Raw genomic sequence first — 20759 nt, 5'->3', positions numbered from 1 at the left:
TTGAGGGCTGGTTTTAGAGGACAAACTTTTTCTGTGATTTTATAACCTCGAGCATGAATGTAAACAATAAGACAAGGGAAAAAAGTTGGCTTGAAACACATCCAGGTCTTTGAGAAAGACGTCATTGGCCTTTTACAGCCTTTGCTCGGTTGAGAGTCAGTATTTACTGAAGACGAAAGATTTTTTGTGGAATTGGTGGAAAACTTTTTTGATCTCGCGATGTCTCTTCTGTCAATCGGATCTGCAAATGTTAAAATATCTATGCTATGCTTATTTCGTTTTATCTAAGACAGTAGCCTACTATTAACTTATAGTCCACAAACCCCAAGGTAGGCTACGGCCTCCTAAACTTAACTTACAGTAGAAGTTAAACACTGGGATCGACCCATTAAATCCTGTTTCAACAATATGATGTAGGCAACAAAAATTATAACTTCTTCAACAATACAGGCACTTACGTAGCCTAATGTGTGAATTGTTTTGGTCAATAGTTTACCATCTGTTTTATGGCATGTAAACTTCTTGAAATTGATTTTAATCGACCTTTTCCGCGTAGGCTTCCCAATGAACGTAATTAAAATAACTTCACCAAGATCAAAACTAATTTAAGTTACTTTGACATTTATTGGTCTCCGGTTGTGTTTTGTCATCGCTTTGTAAATGGCAATTTCCCGGTTTCTGGCGACCAATGAAACTGCAATATGGACATGTGACTATATAACATTCTTTTTGAATGACTGCTATGACCGATAAAATGATGCAACTCACAACAATGCAAGTGAACAACGATGTAAACAAACGAACTTAGATTGTGATTTATTTTCTCGTTGAAAAAATACAGTGTAGTGAGCATATTAGCAACTTTTTTGCCAAAAACACAGTATGTTTCACAATAAAGCACTTGTAAAAAAAAAGTTAGCTACTGACAGCCTACCTTGGGTCCTTGGCAGCGTAAGACGTGGGTTGATGATGTGGTTTTATGACCCATATGCTTACATTTCCTTCAGTATTCTTAGAATATTTAAATACAATTCTAAAAATGAAACAACGGAATATGTAAATGACTTTCAACATAGACGTAGGAGCCAGGGGTGCAGAGGATGCACCCGCACCCTAAACTTTTCAATTAGTCAAAAATTTGGGCAAATTTGAAAAAAAATTGGGCAACATGTTTCAAAATTGCATTAAGATTGAACTTATTTTTGTTTATTGCTCAAATAATGATCATGCAAATATCAGATAAAATGCAACCGCGCCACTAAACTATTCAACTTGTCGAAAATTTGGCCAAGAACTTTCTGCATGTTGCAAAAATTTCATTAAGATTGAACTTGGTTTTGATTTTTTGCTCAAACTTAAATCATGCTCAATTTCAGTGGATTTTTTAAATTTTACATGCATCAAATTCAACATAATAAATTTGATTTTTTGCTCAAATAAATTGAATTTTTACGTTGAGACGTGAAAAATATCTTCAAAACACATTTGAAACCTTATTTGGATGGTAAGAATTTGTTTGCAGTTCTCTTTGTGAATGTTTTAGAGAAGAATATGACAAATACGGCAGCAGTGGCCGAGTGGTTAGCGCGTTGGGCTCGCAGTCGAGAGCCTGCATGTTCGACTCCAGCCACCCGCACTTGCTGTTGTTTCTCTGGGCAAGAAACTTTACGATAATTGCCTCTACCCAGTGATCGATTTCGAGTAATGGGTAGTACCAAATTTAAGTCATTAGTAGATTAGACAACCGGAAACAGACATTGCCGTCGGCTGCAGCGTGGGTCAGGTGTACGTCGGAAGGCGTACACCGATGCATAATGCTCAAGTCCGCTTTCCCGCAATGCAGGATAAAGATATGACAAACAAAAATACTTTAAAATTACTATGCATCAAAGAACACTTTCGTTTTAAAAGGTCGTCATTTTTAAGTTGATCAGTTCAGTCAAATTGTCAGGGTACCAGTTCCCTGTCAAAGTTCTCATCCTTACTTTAATCGATCTTCATAGAGGTAGCATGAGCTGACACTCCCGTTCAAAGCGAAGTCGTCCACCCAGACAGAATATGAATATGAAACACATTCTTGTATCGACGATTTCGGCTTCATCTGAAAAGAGGTTCTGTTTGCAAAAAAATCAACTTTACAAATATTTGTAAGATTAAAAAAATCTCAAAATGTGTTCAATTAAGCAATTTGAGAAATAGCCTTTAGGCTAACTCAGGGGTCACCAACCTTTTTTGCATGCGGGCCACTTTGGCGTTAAGGAGAACTGTGGCGGGCCACACTAATAAAATTTTAGGTAGGTTGACTTTTATGCTAGAAAAGAACGCATTTCGTACCCAGTAAAAGCGTTAAGCTACATCCGGGTTCCATGTTGTTAATATTTATCTTAGAATACCGCAGCATCAAAATTAGTCGAACAACGCTACTGCCAGGCCAAGCTGCTTTAGCAACACTTTTGACTTCTTTAACAATGTCTAATAAACGAGGCCACATGTTTTGCGCACTAATAGCGAGGCAAGCGAATATGCATCGCCAAGCAAGAGAGGTGTTGTCACTTCGCTTCACAAAAGATATCTTGCAATTAACAGTTTCAGTAAACAAGGAAATGTTTGACATATCGCAATACAGGCAACATAAGTGACCTGCAAACATATCAGCGAAAATAGGCTCTAATATCAGGTAAAAAGAAACCAGGCACCATGAAACAAACGCTTGTGGAAATCACCGAAAAAACGTTTCTATCGTACAATTTGGGTAGAGAGGTAACTTTTTTAAACCATAAACAGACGTAACCCAGCAACAACACTACATTTAACATAATAAAAACAAAAAACAAAAACAACAAGCTAATGTTTTCGGCTAATCATACAACCCTTTTCAAGCCTATAAGAAAAATATTTTTAAAAGAAATACTAAAGAATAATACACTATCGCAACAAAATATGGACAAATCTAAACATTTGAGAAACTTGCTCAACTAGCTCACACAAACTGATAACTAAAAATTACGCAGCACAACGGGTCAAGTAATTAATTTCACCTTTCATTGGAATAACATTAAGCCACCCCCACCTAGAAGTACAATCTCATTGGTCGGTCGATGGAATCGTATGCAAAGCGAAAATATGCTTCCCGGAAAGTATATTTTGCCTTCATGCTCTTTAACTTTTCAAGAAAAGTATTTTTGGTTATACTTGTACGCTGATACCTTCCGCGGGCCGCACACAACAGCGTGGCGGGCCGCCAGTTGGTGACTCCTGGGCTATAGCTCATTGCAAGCTAAATTTTATTTTGCAGTAAACGTTTGTTAAAGTATAGGCAACTAATACCACCGTATATAATTTAGCCTATGTATTTGACTTCGGGCTGTATTGTGTCAGTAAAAAGTTACTAGTTTTCCGTATTATTTTTTTTTTAAACCCAAGCTAAAGTTGTTTTTTTAATTTTTGTTGTTTTTTAACTTTAGATTGTCGATGTGCTCATAATTATAGGTTATTGTCCTTTCAAGCGTCCAAGATTTAATCGCAAAATTTAAAAGGTTTAATGGAACAAGGAACGTTGCATTATTGATGTGTTGAGACCAATAAACACGAAGCTATACATTGTTTTTACATTGCTGGTACTGCAATTAAAATGTAGCCTACTTTACTTTTCATGGAAAATCCAAGCTTATTTTATCACTGGCGGAAGTTGAACTTTCACTTTTTCATTTAACGGCTAAATGTCACAAGCTTTGACGGGAGGATAGAAAATTTATCTGTCTTAACTTTTTATTGATTTTATGTTAAATTTTTCTGTTTAAATGTGTCAACAAAACTCTTAACGCATACTTTCTTAATCCTATACGTTTGGTTACATGTTACTACTGTTGCCAATCGTGCATGAAACTGTCGATAAATGCTTGTCCAGTTTATAAAGATACAAAATGTCTTTCACTTCAAAATCAACTTCCTCTTGAGGATGAAGACACTAAAGTTGCATTGTTGTAGCTATATTACAGCAAAGCGGCCTGTCTTTGTACAAACAAACGTGTGGTCGTGTAAAGGCGGTTTTAGTGGCTTGCAAAACGTGCTTCAACGTAAAAGGTTGCAAATTGACAAAACCGGAAAAGAATTATAGGCTACCTGTACAAATTTTCATTCGATGTAAAGCCTTTTTTTGCTATATGCATTGTTTTTTCACCCATAGTCTGCTTTTAGACGATACCATTTTTAGCGTGGGCCAACAAGTTTCCTATCGAGGTCAGTGCCTTTCGGAACTTCATCTTAGAAATCTTACAACTTCTATACCATTGACTCTAAATCGCTTTCATACTGGTGTTGGTTACTTCAAGTACGTCATGTTTCACTGGGGTTGGTGTGACTCACTCGCCTGCACTAGTGACGAAATTCAAACAGCACATCACATCTTTGTGCTGTTTTTCGACCTACTGGACACGGGGTGGACTTCATAGACCCTGACCAGTGCCGGTCTTTGGGGTGTGCAAACCGTGCAATCGCACAGGGCCCGCAAATTAGGGGGCCCGCAATTTACTCGGAAACGGCAGTAATTTTGTAATTTCCAATGGAAAAATTCAACATGTAAATTCAGCAAAGGAATTAGCAACAAGAAAACATAGAGACTCAACGGGTGCAACCTACTTCGCCCCTGAAAAGATCGAGAAAAAAAACAACAGAGCCAAAGTCGCTGATCGGAGTTGCCGCAAACATTTCAAATTTTTTCTCGATTTTTTCAGGGGACGAAATAGGTCGAAATTTGATTTTGTTACACGATTTTAGGATACGAAATTGGAGTACGAATTCTTCAGGGGACGAAATAAGTTCCATCCAGACTCAACATAGCCTAGCTTTATTTCCGAAAAATGCCAAAGAAAGCATGACCTTATACTTTTGCTATGCCACCGTACAGTACCATTTTACAATAATATTCATACCCAAATTTTATTGAACATGCTCTCAGAATGCCCCAAATTCAAAGTAGTTTTTGTGGGGGAGGCCCCCAGACCCCGGCCGCCGCAGGGTGTTGCCTTCGACGATCATGCCGTCAGCCTTTCCCACTGACCGTCAAACCACACTCCCTCCCCTTTCTAAATACCTTGCTACGCTACTGAATTGGATCATTGTCATTGGGGGCAGCAAAGCATATTCCGCATAGGGCCCGAAATACCCTAAGACCGGCACTGCCCTGACACTGTGGCAATGCACATGTTGCTGCAGTTGAGGGATGCTATCTTAAGTGTTTCCTCACAAGTAAGAAAAACATTAGTCAAATGAAAGGACAAATCAAAAACCATTTATCAAACTTCTTTGCATTAATGACGATTTCTCACAAATTTTCTGTTTGGCCTAGTTTGTTAAAAACGATATTTCATAAAGAATCAATATTTGTCTAATCTTCTAAAAAGCAGTCATGCCGATCAAGACATCCAGCAAGAACCACTGCGGAAGTGTGATTAATCAATTTGTATCTCTTCTTTCGTATGAGACAGGATTGTTCATATTTTAGGACAGGTAATGGAAAGCCAAGTGAGTGTAGCTTCGTCATGCAATGCATTCCACTTGGCGCCTTGTAAATGTGGCATTGAAGAACGACATGGTCATCAGCTTATTTCTCGCGCCGCACTCGCATCAATTTGTGTAGTTCACGCTGACAGGAGTAAACATGCTGAAGAAGTTTTAACTTTTAACAAACAACCGTTGAAGCTTAGAAAAATTGTAGATTAGAATAAAACAACTTTAGCCCTATACACTTTCCAACTTTGTAAAAAGATTAACAAAGAACATTTCGACAAATCATTAAAAGAGGTCTTGTTTCTCATTTTATTTTATTTTGAAACTTCAAAAACAACGTATGAATTGACATTTAAGCGAAAATCAACTCACCTTTAAAGTATCCTGGTTGTAATGCTTCTTGCGGCTCCCTGGCCGATCAAAAATCGTTCTTGTCCCAGCCAAATCGCGTTTTCTTCTCGCTTTTTCAGGAAGTGGTTTTTCGATTTGGTAGAAAGAATTTTTGGTTGCTGGTGGCTGGGATGACAAGGCACCAATTTCATGTTTGTTTTTGATATTTTCCTTTTTGTTGAACAATTTCAGAAAAATATCTTTACGATCTGCAAAGCAATTTAATGCTCTGAGTTATATGGTCCTTTTGTGCAGAAAAATCAACAAATGAATAACAAAAATATTGCCAAGATTTAGTTACCATTCTGTGACAGTTTCTTGGGCAAGTTTTGTAATCGAAGAAGCACCCAAAGAGAAATTAGCGTTTCCTGATCTCACTCTAAGTTATTTATTTGCATCACCATGGCATCACAAATGTAGATAGGCTACAAACGACCTGTTTTTGTCTGATGCTGCGTGTTCTCTATGGTAGTAGCAGTTTGCACTAGCTTTCGGAACAAAATTAGCTCCGCCGAAAGCTAGTGCAAACCGCTACTACCACAGCAAACCCGCAGCATCAGGCCAAAAGAGGTCGTTTGTATCTACATTTGTGAAGTAAGCAACAATCATGGTGCTACAAGCGAATCTCAATCAATCGTTATTTGTTTGGTTTTTCTTGATGAGGTTGGTAGAAGATATGACAAACTGCCACTTACACCACGTACAATTCATGGTCATCACGGATAAGCTGACAAATATCGTAGGTATTAGCAGAGAAGGGCGTGATCTTGATCTGATCTTGAAGATCACTTTTATTTTGGAGGTCTTCATCTAAAATCGCAAGCTGATATCTTGCCGATCTCTTGGTATTAAGAACTGTGTAAAAGCTGCCTACCTGCATTTCACGTCTCAAACAGATGTTGTTTTGTGATAACAACTGCTGAGGGGAAAAATCTTCAACTTAGCAATACAAATGCAATCGAGTAATTTTCTTTACCTTTTAAGATGTTACCTTTGATGTTGTCGGAAAGTGAAAGGACAGATATCAATCTCTTGTGTTGAATTTGCTGTCTCAAGTCTCCTGCAAACTGACAAAAAAGCACTTTACTACATATTTGAATAATGTCAGTCTAACAAGATTGGTCCTGTTTGATTTCGCCTTTGCAGAGGAATATAAAAAGTTATTTTGTTAGAAACTCTATTGCAATACAATGTTTTATGGTTCTAAGTAATACATCTATTTTTAGTAATCGGAAACTTTTCAATTTTTTATCAGGAAAGCTGCTAAAATTACAAACCTATCTAACGTTAAATAGACGTTGTAAAATACAGAATTCAGGTCCTTGAGGTAAGAGCATGCTCCGTCGACTTAATCGCAATCGACCAGCCTTCAACAAGCTTTAAGCTGAGGTTTTGGTTTATCGTCGTTTCTTAATATACAGAAAGTTGCTGCTTCGTGCGTTGAAGCCCCGGGGACTTTGCTGTTTTTAATTGGTTGGCACTTTACCATTTTCAAGGACAGACATCTCCCTGTTTTGAGTTTTTCTTTCAGCTACAACAAACATACTGTAATTGCACAACACAATTTATTTTAAAATCAAAGCATCACTATCTACATTGTGAAGTAAGCAACGATCATGCTGCTAAAAGCGAAACTCAATCTATTGCAAACGAATTCATTTTTACACGAGTTAGTTCAATCATTAACAGCTAAAAATCGATCTCGTTCAGCTAGCTGCTAGCAGCTAGATCATCTTCAATTAAGCTTATTCAAATAGATTCTATTCGAATGTATCATATTTGAAAATCCTTAACTGAAGATGATGTAGCTTCTAGCTGATTGAAATCGATTTTTAGCTGTTTATGATTGAACTGACTCGTGTGAAAATAAATTCGTTTGTGTTACAAGACATGTAACCGAGTCGTTCATATCAAGCATTGTTGTAGGTTTGACACCTGCCAGAAGATATTTCACTTTCTTGGTTTTACGATTTTCGATGTTTTTATATTGTTTCAACCGTCTAAATTTCCATTAATATTTCTGTGTATACCTAAAGATCACTGATCATGATACTGATAGTGAACGAATGCAAAAGACTTGGCATTTAGGCAAAGAGCAAAATGAGGTATACCTGTAGAGACACACTAAACTGTCGGGACGTTGCAACATGATAATATCATAATAAATATTTCAAAGGTTTTGCAATCATAAAATTTTTGAACAAAAGGTTACAACGCATGTTGCATGGCAACTTATATGCACACCAAGGCAATAAGAAGTCGAGAATATTCTTGATGATTGATTGAAAATATTACACAATTATTGTAATCACAATCGGCAAGTGTGACCACGCAAAACGTCATGAAAACGAATTATCAGTGCAGCCAAAGGGGTTTGTAAACCAGCTCCTCCCGTTTGAAGGGTACAGGTCGCTATGACAATTGAATCAGTAGTAATGATATTATTTATGATCAAGCTATTACCATTTTAACCGTTATGTACTCACACCCAGGGGCGTTGACAGAAGGGTTCAGAGGGCATTTTTGAACCCTGCCAGGGATGACTTCAAGGGCCGGTAACCTTTCTGAAGGACCCAGAACTTGATGAACTCATCTCGTACTCTTTAGATATAGTGCGTGTGTTTTTAAATAAAGTGTCTTGATTTGGCACCAGAAAATCTCATTGGTGCTGAGCCCAAACTACCCTTCCAACGGCCCTAGGCACACCCGTTTCAAAGGACGATACGAAATTCACAACTTCTTTGGCTGCCATAATGATTCAGTGTGACATATATCCACAAGCTTCAGCTTTGTAGTTAGGTGTCACACCGAAAACTCTGGTTTGGATTCTTACTTTGCATTGAACCTGCCACTGCTGCTATTGGCCACAGGAATTGCATCTATCCAACAGAGTGGTATATATGACTACTTAGACAACCACTTCATCTGGTCCAGATCTTTACCAGATCGGATTCGGACCTGACCAGATTTGGACCAAACAAAGTGGCTGTCTGCGTAGAAACTTTACCAAAATATTTATGTAAGCACAAACTTTTTTTAAAACTGAAAAATTATCAAGCTTGCGACTTCGGAACTTCCAAGCGCACTGAGTAAAAGAAGAGTAAAAACAGGGCCGTAGCAACGAAGAACGTGGCCTCCTCCGAACAGAAGTCCGGGGCCCTTTCCAACGCAGAAACTGGAATGCGGTATTTATTTTACACAACATGCAGGGTTCATATTATGTATACACAGTAGAGGGCACAGTTCCGCTAATTAGCGAAGCTAACGCTTTGGTTAGCGGATTAGAATTTTCGCTAATATTTAGAAATTTTAGCGGACTCGTTAGCGAAAGTAAATTTATTGAAAATCCGCTGACTTCTTTGTTCCAACGGCCACCACTGTGTATACATAAGTCTACAGTGACAGTGTGGACATATATTCCATAATTACGCAAAGCTCTTCTTTCGAGCCTTGTTCTGCGCAAATTGTAGGCCTAATGAGTCATTGTCCAGGGATTTGGCAATCTCCTTTCAGCACTGGCGACAGTAACTGGTGTGGTCGGTCAGAAGAATTCTGGTGCAAATGCAAAGATTCGGATAGGTCTATAGCCTATCTCCTGAAGGCTGTTCTTGTACGTTAAAAAAAAGCTTGCCATGACAAGTCCTCTCTCTTTCTCGATGACATAAATAAAACGATTCAATTCCATTATTAGTTCGTTGGCATCAATGTCTCCAATTTCTCTTTTAATTTTTTTGCAGTGATTGTCCAGTTCCATTGTCTGCCCCATTAGCTCAGTGATTACGTGCCCGCTCAAAACCGCGCGGCGCAAGTTCGACTCTCGGGGTGTGCGCTTGAGCAACGCATTTCAGGACTGCTCTCCATTCAGCGGCACCTAGTGAATGGAATAGTTTCCTGGCAACATCACTTCAATAATCGGAAAGCTTCACTCTGCCAATCTCGGTAACCGGCCCTTCGTCAAGAGCCTCTATACAAGTATGCGAAACTACCAGGAATAACCAATCAAGGTTTTGTCAGCCCGAGGATAAAGATTCAAAACCAATTAACCAAACAACCATTTTCTCTGAGACACTTCTTCAGGTTGCTAACGTTGTGCACAAATTCAAACAACTTGTACCACTCCACGAGTTGGTTAAAGCGCAAAGAAACAGAAGACGGCCTGATCTGTGAGAACAAGAAAAAATTGCAATTTGAATTTTTTTCAGCAGAAAGACGACTCGAATCATCAGCACATTCGTAACCAAACATTCTCTTCCTTCGTCGTACCGTGTTGTTTGAAAACACCTGCTCAATACCAATGCTCTGCTATTTCGCGTGCGTTTGTGACCACGTGGTTAGCCTATATCCTGTATTTCGATAGTCTTGCAAAAACTTCGGTGGGGCCCTCATTCCTTGCGGGGCCCCCTCCGATCGGAGGGTTCGGAGGGCGGTTGCTACGCCTCTGAGTAAAAATTATGCAGAATTACTATGAAATTAGGTGAATTATAGTGCTCAGCTTTAAGCAGTTTTCCCAAAATTAATAAAGTTGCAACTCTCCCAAAAAAAATTCACGTATCACAAAATGTCCATAGATCCCATTGGTTGGGACTTACTGAGCTAGATAAAATTTAGCTTATCAGTGGTTCCAGAAAGTTATACACATGGCTGAACTAACCGATAGTGATTTAGCAAGGAGCACCCCGTTTAAAAAGGCGGCTGCAATAGCAATGCAAATGTTCATTTCTGAAATTTAACTAACTTAGATTAAAAAATCAAAAAAAAAACAATAAAAAACAACTTTAAGTTGATTATGGATTTTACAAAAACTAGAATATGGTTGAGTTCAATAAAATTATGGAACATCTCACTTAACTTTCTTTTTGTTAATTAAATTGAAAGTAATCATTTGACATCAGAAAAGCTGGCCTGGGATCCCTGCTCAGCAAATCACATCTCCATCCAGTAGCGTAGCCAGGAACTTTGAAGGGGGGGGGGTTTCGCCTAAGACGACACCCAGCGGTGGGGGTCCTGGGGGGCCTCCCCCAGAAAATTTTGAAAAATTACTTTGAATTTGGTGCATTCTGAGAGCATTTTCAACAAAAATGTGGGTATGAATATTCCTGTAAAATGGTGCCGTCCGGTGGCATAGCAAAAGGATAAGATCATGTTTTCTTCGGCATTTTTCGGAAATAAAGCTAAGTCTCTATGTTTTCTTGTTGCTAATTCCTGGCTGAGATGTTTGAATGTTTGGTATTGGCAAAACTCGCTCTTTTAATGCAGTTTTGTATAAAATTAGGCAATTTTTTTTTAGACTGAAAGCATCATTCTCAATATCGTGACGTCACACGCGTGCCAAAGAGGGGGGTTGTAACCCCCAAACCCTCCCCCCTTGGCTACGCCACTGTCTCCATCGATTGCAAAACATCGCAAAGGACAAAACAGAATGGAGATCCTATCAACCTTGTTGAAAGACTGATCGAAGCCAGCGGCTGTCAAACGATTTGGCTACACTGGCGGCGGAGACAGTTACAATAATAATCATTTGAAATAATAATAAATTACAAAAATCAGTGGCGCTTTCAAGTTAATCGGGAGGCTAAAGTCGCATCTAGGATGACCACAGGTTGCACGATTGGTTGAGTTGAGTTCATAAATGTTAAGTTGAAAGACTCTCAAGTCTCAAGTGAATCTTAATTCGAACTGAATAATTTAGGGCGATTGAAAACGCATTATCATTGTCAATTGCATGATAGTAATCCTGTTTTAAAAACACCATTACAAACTGTCTGATTAGTTTTATATCAGTTTGTTACACCAGTTTAAATAAGTTACAAATTGTATCGACATATCGTCAGCGATTAGGTTTGAAAGGCTATAGGCCAGATAAAAAGAAGCATATCATAAATAATGCAATGTGATATACCACATAGTGAGTTACGATCATTTTCCAATGACTGAGTATTTTCTAGTAAAACAATATTTTTTTACATTGACTCGACGTCGTTTTTTGTCTTCTGGGTCTTCCAGCCAAGTTGCAATATCTAACCCAATAAACATATTGGCTAACATCTGCCTTCAGTCATTTGGGTCATCAAGATTTTAAGAAATAAAATTGTCAGAATTCATTTTTGTTGTTTTCTGCAACAATTAAAGTTTTTTCAGCGATTGTAAGATTTTCAATTTTGTGTCATGATGACGGGAATGATTGCGCTATTAGCCTACTCCCAGTATATCCTTAGGTAGTTTATGAAAGAAAACATACCCAGACAGCAAAATCCGTCATTTTTACATTGATTCAACGTCTGTAAAATGACGGGTTTCGCTGCCTGCCTAGTGAGGTTCCGCACTGCTAATTTTGAACTCATGTAACAAAGACTCACTTGCAGGTTATGAAAAGAGTTAATTCAACAAATTCGTTATATGCTAACAACAGACAAAGCTATTTTTTCCCCTGGTACGCACATGCCCATTGCCCAATAGTGGAGAGGCACTGAGTTACGTGCCCCCTCCAATAAAATCAAGAAAAAAACATTCTATGTTTTTGCAAAATTTTCTCGCTCCCTTGGCTCGTTCAAGTCAATTTCATTAAGATGAGCAGGACAACAGAGAATAAAATTGAACTTGAGCTTGTCCGTTGGTACAGATCTTGCTAATGATCTTTCACAATCATTAAAAAGTTGAAACTTTTTCACCTGACTTGTTGCATCCAATAAATAATAAAAAAATTCAGATTTAGATTGGAATTTGATGTCAATAAATCAATACGCAATAAAGAAGTTACAAACAAAATGCATATAGCGCAGTATGGGCCAGCCATACTATGGTCAATTTTGGGTTTGATATATTCCAATTTATCGGAAGCATAAAAGAGTTCGAAGAGAACATGTGACATTGAACTTTAAATTGATGCTTACAATTAGGGCAGTTTTCAACCACCAAGTAACGATATTAGTTTGGAGAAAGAACAAGACAGATCCAATTGAGTTTCAAAGCTCTTGTGGGAACGACGAACTTTTAGAAACCGACAGCTAAATTTCTAAATTGGCATCTGGCATTTGGAAAAAGTTTTTAATTTATTTTTGTCATGTCCAAGCTCGTGCTCAAAATTGAAGGTGAAATCAATAGGAAGCAGAGGTGCCCATCATTGTGCCCATCATTGTGACCAGGAAGATGTCGTTAGTGTTCAGTTCAGTTTGTTTTTATTTCTGACCACCACAACGAAAAAACAATATATGACAAACATAGCAGAGGCCTAGAAAAAGGTAGAAGCGACAAAACGAGGACGTTATAACATGCATGATACCAAAGCAGGGCAATCAGTTTAAAATATGCCACGGTCGCAGTGTCTTGCTAAACACAACCGCGTGCTTTTGTAAGGTTCTTAACCCATCCTACTTCTAACCCTAACCAACTTGGGGTCAGTGGCGAGGCCAGGGAAGCGATTGGGGCGGTCGCCTAAAGCTCTAAACTACAGAAAAGTAACTTTAATCACGATTTATTAGCAAGGTCAAATTGATGTGGACCTACACTGGCTACACATCATTGTTGTTGAAATATCCTCGTAAAAACTACTTGCTTGGTCCGTCCCTGATTGGTGAGTGGTAAAAAAATTACGGCCGTGTGAAGAGAATTAAACTACATTCAGTTCCGCCTCGACAGAGACATAATAATAGAGCAAGCCTCAGCGTCAGAGACAACAAAATGGAGCTTGGTCTGTTGGTTTTTTCGAGTAGATTATAATCTCTTTACATTTTTCAAAGCTAATATTCTTAAGATATTAATCCATTAGGTAAACCTTAAACTAATTAATCAATCCATTGATTTTGCGTTCTCATTAATTTGTTTAAAACTTGATTAAAATTTGATTAAAAAATATTTTTTAACATTTGGACTGTAATCAATATATCTGCGATTGAATTATGAAAGGATAGAAAAAATCTCCCTCTTGATAAATTTTGGAAAAAAAATTGAACTACGCATCAGACTCTTAATTATTATAAATGATTTGAATTATGCCACAGCGTGTTGATGCAAAGAAAAGAAAAATTTTATATTAAAAAATGGAATATTAATTCGCTATGCAGGTTTTAGTATTTCAATGTATCCTAATCAACTTTTTATTTTATTAAAGGAAAGTTTTCACATCCGGCTCTAATAGCTCGCATTTATTTCATGTTTCTTTTCAACCGTATGATGGAAATTGATAAAGTTTTATGCACACAAAAGCTTAAGGCATACCACTTTAATATTTTATACGTTATTACTTATTAATGTCAAAAACACACGTGTATTTGCACCACGATGATTTACGTTTTTACTTAACCTTTCTGATTAGATCCAACTTGAAAGTGTAAAAAAAATTGAAAAACACCTCAATTTTCTTGCCTGTTTGGCTCTGTACAAAAGTGTTGCTTTGACACTTGTTATCACTTATTTATACAAGAAAATATTCTGTATAAAAACAAAAACTGAAACCTTTATTGCTGATCACGTGCCAACAAACCACCAGTTAGTTTGCACATCAGTTTTATTTATTTGTATCTTCGCGATGATTATCGACGTCTAAGAAATGTACCTGATAAACAAGCTGAAAGGCACTTTTGAAAACAATACAAAACAAGGAATGCCGGCTGAGGCAAAAATTTCTACTTTATAGCAATGGTTCTTAAAGATAGACGGAACAATAAAAAACCAAGAAATAGGAATCAATTTATTTTTTTTGCAGTTGCTTGTGTTCTGGGTAAAAGGAATGTTACAAGGTACTTTTTGCTCGTTTTTACAAGTTGATCAAAATTTGCAAGCTATTTACCACAAAAGTAACATCTTATTCGAAAGTAGTTTATCGTAAAGATTGAAGTTTTAAATCCAATAAACAACAGCTGTTTCAAATAAGGCATTGTGCATTTCCTGTCTTTGCTGCAATGTGTACCATCACAGTAGGTCACACGAAAGTTGGTGGAACAACAGTTCATCAAACGGCATTTCATGCACAGGGAAATGTAGGAGATTGGGATTTTTGGAATTAAGCTGGTGTCTAAAAGTTTGGCTGGTTGTGGTGTTAAAATTGTGAGAAAAGGGCTCCCCAAAATTCCATACAATGTCTTCATCTTCTAATTACCCAATCTTCACAACTCCCCAGTGTCCCAAATAACCTTCCCAATCTGAAAACCCCAAAATCGTAATTCTCCAGTTTTCCAAATCCCACAATTCGACCAGTCAGCTAGTGAGGTTGTTACTTTTTACATTATAAAATGAAGGCCAATGTAAAAGAAAAATCAATTATTTTTCTAGCTGAAAAACGGTAACATTGAGTTCAGAAAGTACTTTAAAAAAAGGAAGAGTGCAAAGGTTTCATTGCATGATGAAAAAACTGCGTATTGCTGTGGGCATTGGGCTAATGAAGATTTATGACAGCTGCAATACAATTTGATCTGGCCAGTGAAATTGATTTAATGCATTTCACTAAAACACGTTAGGCTGTCGAGATCCATGCATAAAATCGCAATGATCTCGCAAATGATTTATGTGGAGCGTTAACTGAACCAGAAGCAAAAATGGTAGATTTTCATAAAAAAAAACTCTAAAATAATTTTGTAAACAAGAAGTGAATGTTTTGAAGTAGCCTACAGGAGATTTTTTGATCCAGACAGCAAATCAGTCGTTTTTTTCATTGATTTAACGTCTGCAGGCGTTGAAACAATGAAAACAATGACTGCTTTGCTGCCTGGGTAAATACACACCTGTGTAGTGTCAACTACTACACTTCGGAAATGTGCCTTCGGAGATATCGACCTTATTGACAATACAAGTAAAATTTAATGCAATCTTTTAAGATGAGGATTCTGTAAATGCTTTTGCGTAGAAATATCACAAGTAATCAGCCACACTTTGTCGAATGAGTGAACTTATCTATTACAAAGTTGCTCTTGTGAGAAACGGCAATCGATCCAATATGCAAGTACTGTACAGTGACAACTTACAACTTGGATCCATTTGTGAGCAAGGGTAAAGGACACATGTCCAAACAGTTATTTGGTTGATTCGTTTGCATCGCAACGATTCAAGTCAAACGAATGAAGTCAATTCATGGTACGCATATGTCAACGACTGAAATTAGTCAGACATCAGACTTGATCAGTGTTTGCAAAGTTTATTTGTGGATCAGTAATCGGTGATCGCAATCAGCGGATTGCATTTATTGCACAAAGGAAAATAGCAGTCTTTGAATTAGGTGCTTAATCAGCTGATTTGTTCAATCTATGGATAATCTGCTGTTGATATATTTAACTCTAAAACTAACTGTTTGTTGAATCAGATTTGAAAAAGAAATAGAAAAATCAACGATTTCTGTGGAAATGAAATCAGCCAAGTCCGGAAACTCTTACGGGTTTTCAAAGTCCTGGGTGGAAATTTTTACAATTTATCGATAACCTGTCGCCGCCTTCCAGGCGGCTTCTCCAATATCTCATTCAAATAAAATTAATAATTGGCATTTTTTGCTAATATCTAAGCCTACTAGGCCTATTTAGCCTAGTGGTACTTCAAGGTTCATATTATGTAGGCTACTTGTATGTAGCAGTGAAATAGCCGAATAGATAAAGAACTTGGTTTTCAACCATACCACTCTGGTTCGACTCCCGGCTAAGTTGGACAGCTCATCTCTACCGAGATATTGATAGATTGGTTGGGAATAACTGCTGCAGGTAAAAGCGGTCAAGAGAGGGGGAAACGTAACATTTGTTTGTGTTGTCGCTCCAGCTCGTGTCCGAGCATTGGTTTTGTCTTCACATTGAATTTGGTTTTAGATGGTGATGTCGAATGTGGTGGCTTTGGAGGCCCAGTGTATGATGGAAAAGACGTGGGCAAAAGTTACATTGTATGGAGGGTGGAGGAAGTGGTAGTTTTAGCTTTTCTTTTCTAGTGTTTCGTTTTTCTCGGGCTTTCTGTATCCTGTTTTTTTCAAAAATTTCCGTGCTTTTTCTCCAAAGGGGTCTGCGTTAAAACAGTAGGCAACAGTACAACAGTTGGCCAACTGTTGGCCAACAGGGTTAGTTACTTGGCTATTGGCCCACTGTTGGCCAACTGTTATACCAACTGTTTGGCCTACTGTTGTCCACTGCGTTTCCAGTCCAGATTCTACTATTTAGAAGTGCATGCTTCAGGTCACTAACCTTGTCCGTTACTTTGTCGGAAGAAGTTGTTTTGTGTGCGCTTGATGGAGTAATTGACGTTGTAATCACCAAAGCTTTCAACGAGAGGAAAATAACACAGCAGACAAGCATTGTGTACACAAATGCTGGGTCTTACTAAAAGCAAACAGGGATTTAAGAGTTTATGTAAACAAATATAATCGTGAGTAGCATTGTTTTAAAACAAACGAACGTTAGTCTGCTCTCTGCATATAAAATGATGATCTATAATGTTTTGAGTTTTTTTAGCGCCATTGCATAAACAGCTGATGGTCTAAATGTGCATGGGCCTGTGATAACCTAAATTTCTAAAAGTAGACCAAGAAAAACTCAAAATGAGTGTGTCTTTGTCCTTTATCTCTCACAAAGATATTATTAGGTTTCAATTAGAAAGTAGGTTACAATTACAAGATGCGATGAAAGCGACAGCAAAATATTTTAACAATCAAAAGCGGGTTTTATAAAAACTTTTTTTCTCATGAAAAGTTTTGCTGTGACGAACTTCTTATTGTAGCGATGAATTATCCTCACAACTCATTCTGCAACGGATTACATTGCGAAAGACAATTCTAGTATAGGTCTTTGTAGTTTGGGAGCAATTACTATGGGGCCACAGGCTAATAAACAAAGTGTAGTCAGCAAAATTAAATTGGCCAAGCCTCTAGACACCGAATGAAAAAGACAACATGTTTGAAGCAATAATTTATTTTAATAACAATAAAACAAAGAAACGCGAATAGTTCGTCGTTTTATTAATTCCTTGCCCAGCGTTACAAAGTAGCGAGATTTAATGTGAAACTAGAAACTATGTCAAGGTAAAACGATTCGTCCTAAAAAACTGCAAATCATCTAAGTCAAGTTTCAAAAGCAACGCTTTCTCCATATCCTTTCAAATGCCATGAATATTATATAGAAAATGATGAGAGAGATAATTCTATTTTAAAAGGTTTATTGCCTATAAATGCATTATTTAAAAAGTCTGAAGTGATCTCACAATTAGTCCTGAGTTTTATCAAAGAAAATGAATAATAAATCAACCAAACAATAGGCTACAATTTCTACATCCCAATGCAATAGTCAATCCTTCAGGAGGCTGCACTTTAGGATAGATAAGCATTTTATCAATTAATGGTTTTCGCATTGACAAAGCATTTTAATGAACGGTCTTTTATGTTTCGCAACAGTTTACATTGACCTATTTTTACTTAACAAAACCCGACCTTTTTACGTTGATATAACGTCTTCGAAAGTTAAACCAAGATAAAAGATAAAAGAATAAAGAAATAAAACCAAGATAAAAGAATCGATCTGTTACTTGTGTTGTAAGAGGGTGGAATTGCTGCATTTTCATTGAGCAGAAATTTCCAACGCACGAGGTGACCTAGCTCTAACTTTCAAGGCGTGCACCAGTGCAGCATTAGACCTTGGTTCGATACCAAGTGGAGTTAATCTCAACAAAGTTGACGTTTGGTAGCCTATCCATAGCTCTCGACTTGTTAGCTTTCAGAATAAAGATTTTTGAACTGACGACAATTTGATTTTTGAACTCATGTAGGCCTACTGCTTTTCTTTTCTTTCAGATTATACCATCTCGCTCACTTTCCCTCACTTTTTTCATCATATAATTATAAACTATCCGCCAACAAACAATCACTTGTCAAAGTGTCAAAAATATTTATTAAGAAGCAAAATTGAAAATTAAAGGACACTAAGCTAAGTTTACGAAAGACCAGAGAGAAGGAAGTAAACAATTTAAAAAAGTTAATTTTGATGATGATCGGATGCTTGTCCGCGGAAAGTCATGGCGAGAACGAACAGTAAAAATAGCTATTTTGACCGACTGAGACCTTTATTTTGATCAAATCATGTTAACATCGTTTTAGCTCATCAACACCATCAGAAGAGTTTTCCATTGCTAACTCAGTTTTAAGTTAACAAACTGACTATTTCACAAAGTTACTCGTCTGGACTTCAACATTGTTTTACAAGACATTTTCTAACCATAATCTATACCGCTTATAACGTTGATTCGATTTACTTTTTCTGACTTGTAGGCTGCGACTGTAACTGAAGGATAAGAATTTGCAAAACACCGATTCACTACCCATCCTTACTCGAAACTCTTTACTATCGATTGAAGCGATTTAGGTTTTTCTTGCCCAATGCTGAAGAGCTATTCTTTTTCTACATGCAGGACTTCTTTTTTTTCCTTTGCGTTTCAAAGGTTTTAAGATGTTTCTATACACTTTATTGGTTAATTTTTTTGATTAGATTGATAAGTAACTTTCGATAAAAACCAACTTGTTTACGCGGCAAATGCATCGAGCAGATATCGGCAACAAATAAACTGTAATTATTATCTCTCGGTGGTTTCATATTCCAAGTAGAATTTTTGTTGAGAAGCAGCGATCTTCCTGGCATCAGCTCTACCTGACTACTTACCATAGAACAGCGAGGATTGTGTTTCGCTAACCCGTCAATCATTTCCACCTGTTAACCTGTATATTGCTGTCAATTCTTGCTACACTCGACTGCCGAGAAACATAAGTAAAAATTTCCCTCGCAAATTTTGAAACGCATATGAGCCTTCCTTAAATTTTTACTTCGCCCTTTTGACCTCTATTTCCGACCTATGGAAAACACTGCCCATTTCAAGTTTCATGCGCAGTAGATAAAATACAGCCTCACCTTCCATACCGGGCAAGCTATAACAGCGCTCGGTGGAAACACGTTCGTTTAAGAGCACAAGGCTTTTTTAGTACCGAGGCTCCCAAATTTTGTTAAAGTACTTTTAAAGATAACAAGAAGTTTAAAATATATTTGTCTACGCTCGTTAGAAGAGCCGGAAGCTGCCTTTCTAACTTAAAGTGCTTGATAAGATTACTTTGCTTATGAATTTTTTATTCTTCAAATTATGTGGTTTATTTCTTTCGTACAATTCTGTTTATGTAGTTTAGTTGTAAACTTACTTAGCAACATGCATTAAAATTAGGGCAGTAATTTACTTAATAAGTCATCCATTATAAATGCGCAATAAGACTTATTCGCTAGTGTATAACTACTATGCATCGAAAAGATCTATGTTAGACATGGTTAGACCTATAGCCAATGTTCATCATTCTTGCAAGCTACCTTTCTGGATTGAATCATTTTCTTCCAGCTTATGACACTTTAAAGCATTGTCTTTGCTTTTCTATTTTTACTAAGAAAATCCTCAGGGACAAGTCATCGTACTACATTTTAATTATGCATGTCTCACACAGACTAAAACAAATTGCATTTTGGCATCACAAGGAACTTTCTGCAGCAGTCGCTTCAAGTTAATGCTTCTCTTTCAGCTGAAAGCAAATCTATCTCAGATTCCACAAACCGTAATAGAGCGTGATGTGCGTAACCTCGAGTTGCTGCTGTATGAACAAAAGGATTTTGAGTTGAGTTTTCAGTAGATAAGAGTGGTCAGGCCCAGTAACTTACAGGCAGGCTAGTTATTTATTATGGCCTTTAAAAGCTTTCGCTATCACAAATGTGCCTTTTTAGCTCCGATTTTTTTCGGCTTGTGTAGCCTATCACATAGACTGCAGTGTGCGAAGCTTCTACCTTCTTCTAGACAGGCCTGGATTAACCATTGTGCTAAAGCACAGGGGCCCCGCAGACAGAGGGCCCCATCTGAGCCTTCTCAGCATAGAGTGTGATAAA

This window comes from Aplidium turbinatum, chromosome 18, assembly GCF_918807975.1.
Source record: "Aplidium turbinatum chromosome 18, kaAplTurb1.1, whole genome shotgun sequence".
Classification (NCBI taxonomy): Eukaryota; Metazoa; Chordata; class Ascidiacea; order Aplousobranchia; family Polyclinidae; genus Aplidium; species Aplidium turbinatum.
This window is presented reverse-complemented; position numbering follows the sequence as displayed.